Source organism: Humulus lupulus, chromosome 6, assembly GCF_963169125.1.
Source record: "Humulus lupulus chromosome 6, drHumLupu1.1, whole genome shotgun sequence".
NCBI classification, from domain to species: Eukaryota; Viridiplantae; Streptophyta; class Magnoliopsida; order Rosales; family Cannabaceae; genus Humulus; species Humulus lupulus.
In genome coordinates this window covers 55,468,338-55,477,784 of record NC_084798.1, presented here as the reverse complement: position 1 = coordinate 55,477,784, position 9,447 = coordinate 55,468,338, and the positions used below count along the sequence as shown (strand labels likewise).

The window sequence follows — 9,447 nt, the reverse complement described above, 5'->3', positions numbered from 1 at the left end:
GATAAAGCATATAAGTTCAATTTAAACAATTGACCACATGCAATCAATTTACAAATCTTTATCCAAATATTCATCCACGTGCAATAGCAATGCTAATAAACACGCCTCAATATCACCACACAACTGTCAAGGGCCAGGCCCTATCAGAATCTCATGCTCCCTACTAAACATACAAATTAATGCATTCATATTCCATTCAAGCACTTACGCATATAATCTCATATATTCAATTAAAAAACCCTTAGTCGAGCTTGTCTTTAGCGGCAAGTGTACATGTCCAGCCAGTCTTCAGGAACCCTTAAACCTAGACCGCTCTGATACCAAGTTGTAACGCCCTGGATAATCAAGATCATTACACTGTGTGTTTAAAATAGTGCAGGACTTGCTAATCAAGTCTTTCAAGAGTATAGCTGTTGAGGGACAACTTCCTTTGGGTCACCACTCCCAAAGGGCTATAGTATCAACTTTGTGTTACGGCTGAATCCTAAAACCAATTATCCAATGATATGGAGAGGGCTAGTTCCTTTAGATCTATATCTTCGGTATCGAAGAAGTCCCGAAAATGCGATCCTATAGTCGTAAAGAGGTTAAGTTTAAAAGATTTTGGTCATAAACAGATAATTTTCATGAAAATAATTATTTAGTACATGGGATCCCAAAACAGGGTTTAAAGGACATATTTACAAAATCTCTAAAAGTTATAAATAATCAAGGCCACTCTGATGGAAAAATATACACTTTAGCACTACAACAAAAAATTCTTTTAATAACACCAAAAATGTGTTATCAAAACATACCATAACACTTTTTGATGTGTTAAGACAGACTATGTTATTGTAGGTCAGGGTACTTTACATAACACTTTATCATTGTTAAACAGATGTGTTATTATACTGTCAACGATAACACACTTTCTGTGTTATTTTAATAAATAGATAAGTGTTTAATTATATTATTTATAGTCGATTATATAACACATTTCAATACTTATAAATTTTTCTTATACAACACTTTAGTATAACACATTATTTGTGTTATATAATGAAGTTTGCATAACAAAATTCTTTACATAAAAAGTGTTATTGTAATAGATATTATAACACATTTTTCGTATTATTTCAATATTTAGATAAGTTTAAATTCTCATTATATATTCATTTATATAACACTAATTTATTCTATTATATTTTAATTTTTTTTATATAATTAAAATTAGCTTTCTAATATATACTAGCATGATCAAATGAACTTGATTTTCAAATAACAAAAAATAAAAACATTCAACATTGTATTAACAATCCACAAATTAGTTTAAAACATTCAACACTGTCATCAACAACAAAATGTTCTTTAAGTATTCAAGTAGTCTTAAATATTCAACATATTGACAAGTTACTACTTTCAGCACAAAATATTGAAGAGTTTAATTTTTTACATAATAACACATCAAAATTTGAGTAGTTGCACACTCCTATAGTACTATTTGATAGGAAAAAAACATGCAATTGAAGTTGCTTCATTGTACCAGCCACAATGATATGATCTTCACTTCCAATTCTAGCAAAACCAACACACTCCGTGTCTTCATTGCAGACTGCAATGCAACATAATACAACAACATTCAATGTTAAATTGATAAACTAAGTCTGATTTAGTTCTTTGAAATTCAAAGTTAAGACATGAGTGAGTTATAGAGTAATAGTAGTAGTTATCATTACCAGATTCTACTTTTGCTTGCACAACTTCCACGAGCTGCTCAATGGCAGTCTTTATTGTCATGTACCTAGGTGGTTCATACTACTTCTTCCCTCTAAAATTAAACAAGAAATATAGAGAAAAACTTAGAACCTGCATGCATTAATTTAAAGAGCATTAATTTAAAGATCCAATCCTAGGAAGCCACAAACAGAGAAAAACTCAGAACCTGCATGCATAGGAAGATCATGAAATTTCTAGGAAGTACAAAGCATAAATGTAGAAAGACAGCTCTGACATACTGACCTGTTTAGAAAATAAAAGTGTTACTCACTTATCAACACATAAAAAGCCTAGAACAGCAAGATTCAATTGCTACTACAAAAGCAGAAATCATAGAAACAAATGACCAAAACTCCAGACAAGAGAACTGCATGTACCATTAAACACCATTCTACATATAAAGAGCAGGTTAATTGCTAAGGAAATTGCTGAACCAGCTGTAACATACACAGTACAAAGTTTGTACACACAAAGAAGAGCAACAGCTAAAAGTAAAAGAACAGCAACAGCTCTTGTAGAAGTAAAATTCAGTGAAATGTGTGTAAAACTTTCTGAAGTCAGGTGGCCAGACATAAAAATAATATAATTCATCAAAAGCTTCATCACGATAATGTAATTTCCACCTGAATGGACCCACTATAGATTAAAGATGATGAAATGGGATAAGGAAAGATTGAAAAAAAATCATTAACCCACTAAGAGCAACTTAATTTTATTAGTATAACAACACAAAACCAGAACAAAAACGTACAGAGAACTAATTTACTGTATTCAGTAAGTGGAATTTATGGAGAACTTTCCGAGCCCATAACAGAAACCATAACAAACTTCAACCATCAATAGAGAAAAACTCATGAAGCATAAACTAAGATGCTACAGTATTAGTTAACTTATAACTTGAATAAAAAAAAATCAGACAAATAATCACAAACAAATCGATCTTAGATAAAAAGGCTAACACAGAGAGCTTGAGAGAGAGAGAGAGACCATACCTTTGTAGAGAAAGATAGAGACAAACAAAAACCAGATTACCTCCTCGCTACTACTTTTTGAAAAATTAGAGAGAAACAATGCACACCTAGGGATTCTCCAAATGAATGTTAATAGAAATAAAGAAGAAGAAAATGAGATGAACAATCAGACACTAAGGAGTTCTTTTAAATATATTAAACTTATTCACTCTTCAAACATTACTATACGCTCTATACTCAAGGGATGATCAGAAAGTCATTCTCTTCAACACCAAAAGCTAGTTTCTTATTGTTACTAAAATCACTCCCATAAAGAAATAATATAAATCAAGAAAAACAAAAGGAACAAAGAACATAGAGAGAAACTAATTTCACATTTGAGAGTAAAGGAAACGAGACCTATGCAACTCAGGAGAAAAAGAAAGGGAAAGGACAATTCATACTAACTAATTTATCACCCTATATTCCATAAGAAGTGCCAATATGAAGAAACAATTCATACAGTTTGTTCTAACTTCTATCCCCATTTATTTCTTCTCTAAAGACCTAGCAAGTTTAATTCCTTTCTATAAAGTTCAATACAAACATAGCATTGATGTGTAAATAACTTTGGCGAAATTCTCTCTATGACAGGTAACCAACAGGGCATCAAGTATGGCATCCAAATTAACAAGTAGAATGTGAATATGGCTATTAGAGGTCCTTTATGAAGCCCATGCTATTCCTCTTATTCTCCCAAAGTTTCTCTTTCTTTCTAAGTTGGAAGTGGGAAATGTGTTTAGAGTTAGGTTATGGGAAGTTTAATGGAGGGGCTTTTCTCTTTTTAAAATCTCTTTCCCTGGTATTTTCTTATCTTGGGGTGATAATATTTCTAAACTTTCTATGTAACACTACTTAGTTTTGCTTTTACTGGTATTTTCTTATCTTGGGGTGATAATATTACTTTTGCTTTTGCTGTCAAATACCATGAGTATCACATAAACAACCAAGTAAAGTGAACAACAAACTAAACTAAACTAAAGACAGCAATAAGAAAGTTATATATGCAACTAGCTACGCAGAGAACAGAGGACAAAAGATACAATAAGAAAGTGGAGATAAAAAGGCTAATGAAAGCAAAAGACAGATTCAAGCCTTATCATATTAAACCATTCACAATCCCTTAATGAAAGTTTACAGTCCCTAAACACTGATTAAAACTAACTTGTGAAGATGAAAGAAATAACAAGAATGCGTATTCTTCATCTTGATTATGTATTATACAGGTAGGGCAGGGCAGGGCAGGGCATACACATATATAATTTATATATCTTACACCTCTATTGCTACATAAATTGCTACTAACGGTAATGCATAGAGGCAGAGGTACATGATTAGAGTGGGCAGAAGGGATCATACATCATCTTGATCATCTATACACACCCCTTAAAAAAAGCTGATTAAAAAAAAGCTATAATAATAACTCAATTTACTCATATGTCTCACTGAAGCATTCCATCAAACAGTTATTATGCATAGGTTAAGCAAAGCTTAGTTTTATATAATAAAACCAGTTTACGAAGTCTAACAAAACAAAACTTACAGATAAATTGACTCAAACATCAATTAACACAAATACACTCTATACATACGAGTTTAGCCTACATCACTGCGTTCTTTGACCGAACTTCGGTGGAGCTCCACCTTTCTGGGGCAAGACATTCACAACCTGCAAAAGAGAAGTTCAAAGTCAGCATAATTACTAGTGGTATCAATCTGCATTTTTGCCAAAATTTACAATATTATTCACTAATCAACTGAAGTCAAACAAGGACAGACCTTTAAGTCACTGAATGTATTAGTAGCAGAGAAGTTCACAGAAATCGGGAAAAATACAGATGAGTCTGTTGGGGGAACAACAAACTCCATTGATCCACTGCAAACAATTCATCATACAAGATAACTATCACTTAAATTGAAATCAAATAAATTATTAAGTTTCAAAAGGAAAACAGCAGTAAGAATTTCAGACCTTCGGTTCGAGTTGTCTATAATTAGAATGGACCACTCCAACACAGAATTCCTCGGGTCGAACCTGCAACCAATAAAAAAAGCAAATTGATACGGAACTCAAATAAAATATAGTGCAACTTATAAACAATGCAAAGGGATACTGACCTTGAACAACATAGAGCTAGTACAGTTCAACAAAATTGCCAGTCATGATATGATAAATATCCTAAAATTTCATTGACAATGTATGATACCTCAATATGTGCTACTGACACGTCATTGAGAAAAAAGAGGACCCTAGAACATGGTTTGCTATGTTGTGTAAATAACAGTAATTCTAATGCAATGGTTTTTTTGTAAAGTTTAAAAAGCAAAGCAAAAATCCAACATAAATATTAAGTGAATATAATTTAATAAAATTATTAATTTCTCATTAAATCACAGTTGTCAGACTTGAGAAGTACTGTAGATCTTCGTTTAATCACACCAAGATGACAAAGATCAAATCATTTACTACAGTATGATGACAACATCACCCATTTGATTTCACAAAGGAACCCACTTGCAAAGTTTAAAACCAAGGTAACAAGATGCACATGGCGGTGACTCAAGGAAAAACTCAAAGACAGCTTTTTTTACAAAGAAAAAATGCTTATAAAAACAGAAGACAAGGCATCATCAAGAGAGGACCATGCAATAAAGTTTATACAGCATGCTTTCAAATAAAAGAAATACAACAAAGAAGAACACTTTTGAACTATCCCTAAGTAAGAAGACCACAAGAACCAAACATAAAGTTGATCCTAATTTTAAGTTTTCCACGAAGTCATTTCTACTCATTATGGTAAAACTCCTTCCAGATCTCAACTTAAATCTAACATTTGGCCAGTACAACTCACACGCAAAACGAATTAGATACAGAATTCTTGTCTCATATACAGGATAAACAATCAAAAGTTTTAAGACAATAATGCCTCTTAGGTTTACATGTCACTACAATTTTACAAGTCTAAGAGAACAACAAACAACAACAATAAAAGAATTGAACAAAAATTAGTTCTGCAGTACATATTTGCAGAGAAGTTCAATATTACATGATAAAGAAATAAATAAAAAGAAAAAATACTCAATGAATCGCCTAAAAGAACATTATGTCCAACACAACCCTACAACAAAACATGAGCTTATGTGAAGTGTGAACTATGTCTAAAACAACATCTAAAATATTACACTTTTTCCTCTCTTTTTTCGGGGGAAACTTGTTAAAGCTATGAAGCATCAATAAAATTCTAAAGCTGAAAGGTGAAAGTCCGAAAAGTTCATATGTAGAAAAAATATAGGGCATATCACAAAAACATACCTCAAAAGGTGCAAGAACAGGCAGCCCATCCAAATTCAGCACTGAAAATCCCATTATCAATCTGAACAAAGGCTCAGCAGCAGAATAGCTAATCATAGAAATAACAGAGCATATCAATATCATTTCATTTTTGCTTGATCGGTGGACCAATATATTTTTATATGTTATGTATGTTTCAATATTATGATTAATGCTTTTCTTTGATCAGTACACTCTTTACTAAAACTAATTATTGATGATAGTGGTTAGTCTAAGCAAAACCTAAAGATTTCAAACTTTGAGCAACTATGCCTGAACTCAGAAGAAAAAAAGCATGACCCAAATGATAGCCAATACTATTATACTATTGGACATATAACAACAACACACCTGCATGAATTAAAAAAGAAAATAATATATTAAATATATAGTAGTACCAATCTAAGCACTTATACTTGTAAGCAACAATAGACCTTTTTACAACAGAAGTAATGAATTAAAGAGGAAATGGATATTCGGGTTGGCCAGGTCGTTCTAGATATTCTTCAATTAATTTATGGGGTGGATGGTGTTGATACATATTGGTTTCAGTCAGCAACCAATATGACGGGAGATGCAGAGTATCAATAACCAGACGGAAAAACCTGGACAATGTTTTTGCAACTTAGAAGAAATTAATAGAGCTGAAAGTACAAAGATATTCATCTTATTTTATTTACAAAAGTAATGAAATTTGTACCTTCTCGTAGGAATATGAGGATAACCTCGACCCTGTAACAAAAATTAAAAGGTAATGACAGCATATCTAAAGCCAGTTTAAGACTCATATGACAGGCACTCTTACCGTGATAACAATGCAACAGTTTTTGCTGCAGAATTGGTCATTTGCCAATCGTTGGAACACTAGGCAAAAATCAAACAATACATGCTTATTTGATAGAAATGCATCTGGTAATCCAAGCAACATGAATGCCCAAAGGTACCTGATTCTTTCTCCATAACAAGAATGTATTGGGCAACACTAACTACATCTGGAAGATAGAGTAAAGGAAAATTCTATCTATTTGAGCAAATTTATCATAAGATACATCCCAGAATTAAGAGTTTACACTGGCAAAGAAAACATTGTCAAATAGAGCTTCTAAAAATTAAGCTAAGTTATTATCTAAATTATGTTTCTCAAGGGTCTGGATACCTTTAACTTCTTCAACGTGAACAGTAATTGGGTGAGCCTGTAAGTAAACCAAAGGCTGAGATAGAACTCAAATACAGAGGAAGGAAGAAGATACATTCCAGAGCATACATATATATGTATATATTATAAATAAAATATATTTTTATCCTCCATTCTTACAGTGCTTGGCCTATTTATGCAATCAAGTATCTTTTGAGATTCTAAGAATCTAAGCCATCCCATCACCAACCTATAACAAGAATGAGAGCTAGTTAAAGATTGATGGGTAAGTACACCTAATGGATGCCTATAGTGATAACAAATTAACTGTGGAAAACATTAGATATATGGTAACAATCCGGGGGTGGGGTGGGGGTTAATGTCATGAGTAAAATTATTATTCATGCGATCTTGAGTACAACACATTTCAATGTCTACAATGAAGGTAATTAACATGAAAAGATAACATCAAATAACAAACCAAGAAATTGCATATCCAAATATAAAAATGATCAAGATTTTCCATTTCAAATATAATTAAAAATCAAAACATAAACTTATGCCATGATGCGAGCTCAGGTGCATACCCATTTCCAACAGACACCTGCAAAAATGATGGAACGTGAAGCATCTGAGGAGCTAAATGTAAGTAAAAAAGCAGCTCATGCATGCAGCCTAAGAAGTGTCGCTGAAACTATTTTTGAATGACTAAAAATTACCATGTCCCTTCTTTTGTTAGACTAACCATATGGAAATCTGAAATCTAAAACAAATGAGAGGCGTAGTGTGCAAACAACATTTTAACTTAAAGAACAAGGTTTAAGAATTTATATGAAAAAGGGATAACGTAGATTAAACAAGAATTCGAAAATCACTATTATTTAACCCAAAAACTTGATATGTTCGTTAATGAAATGTATGAAGCCTACCCACCACATTTAAATTCTGTCTACTGCAGCGCATAAGGATGCATATGTCATTGATTTCCCGGTCTACAACTGACTGGTATGTATTGCAAAAATAAGCACTGAGCATTACTTCGAGAGCCCAATGAACATCAATTGGAAATAGTAATCAACATCTTCCAAAAAGACAACTTCAGACTTTAAAAAGAATTGATTTTGCATCACATGAGATATCAAGAATACATTTGTAACCAACATCTGAACTGAAATTCAAGAAAAACTCACCTAAAAATACAGCTAGGTGCATGTAATAGATATCTCTTTTGGAACCATGTTTATTTTCTTGCATATAAATATCAATAGAGTGTGAAAAAGAAAGTGATGGCTTACCACTACATTTGGGCGAACTTGGAGGCTTCTGCTCGCAGGGAAGAACGACGACGAAGGCTCGTGGGGATGGAGTTTCGGCGGTGTTTGGTCTTCCTGGTCTAGTACTTGAACGTCTGTGACAATCAGTGGGTATGCGGTTGGCAGAGAGAAAACGAAAGAGAAAGGGAGAAAGGGATCGGTTATGGAGGGAAAGAGAAAGAGATTTCGAGATTATATTTTTTTTATTTACTTATTTTATAAATAAAATTTGATTATATTTGGGACCGTGTGAAATTTTCGGGGGTGGGGAAAAATTAGGCGCCAAAATTAAGTCCCACATACACCTATACACTTATTTATCTATTATAATACTTTTTTAAAAGTGTTAAATTTTTGTGTTATGGAAAAGGGGTTTTGTTGTAGTGTAGGTTTCTGTCCCTGTACAATCCCTCGACCGTGGTGGCCGAGCAGCTAACAATGTTCACCTCGCCCCCAGAGCTCTCTAACTCATGGTTGAACCATCTTACCCTTGCCATTACCTACACCACGTAGCACCCGTGAGCCGAGGACCAGCAAGAAAACTATATCACATAGCATAAAAAATCCAGACAATGAAATAATTCATAGGATATTAACCAATTATTTATAAAGCCATAACAGGCACAAATTACTGACGACAAGCAAAGATTAATCAGTATATCATCCAGGTATTCAACATGTCATAATCATCAGATTAACAACATTAAACATATTATACAATATTCAGGGTCGACGCCCTTAGGCTGCACCCCTTGTTTAACCCACTATCTCCGTCTTACTTAGGCCAAGCCGAGTGTTTAACCCACTCACTCCAGCTTGCTTAGGCCAAACTCAGTGATTATTTAATTAACCTCAGCTACCAATGGACGAGTCGCGTCCTGTGCGCAAATATCAATTCTG

General features: G+C 33.2%; 1 long non-coding RNA gene across 1 annotated transcript; it reads right to left on the bottom strand.

Moving 5' to 3' along the window:
- Nucleotides 1–1,239: 1,239 nt before the first annotated feature.
- LOC133784029 (uncharacterized) lies at nucleotides 1,240–4,817 on the bottom strand. Its single transcript, XR_009871085.1, has 6 exons — nucleotides 4,741–4,817; nucleotides 4,548–4,644; nucleotides 4,361–4,437; nucleotides 1,925–2,001; nucleotides 1,719–1,810; nucleotides 1,240–1,594 (listed from the first exon to the last, which is right to left on the bottom strand). It is a non-coding gene; the product is annotated as an uncharacterized LOC133784029 (long non-coding RNA).
- Between the last annotated feature and the right edge of the window lie 4,630 nt (nucleotides 4,818–9,447).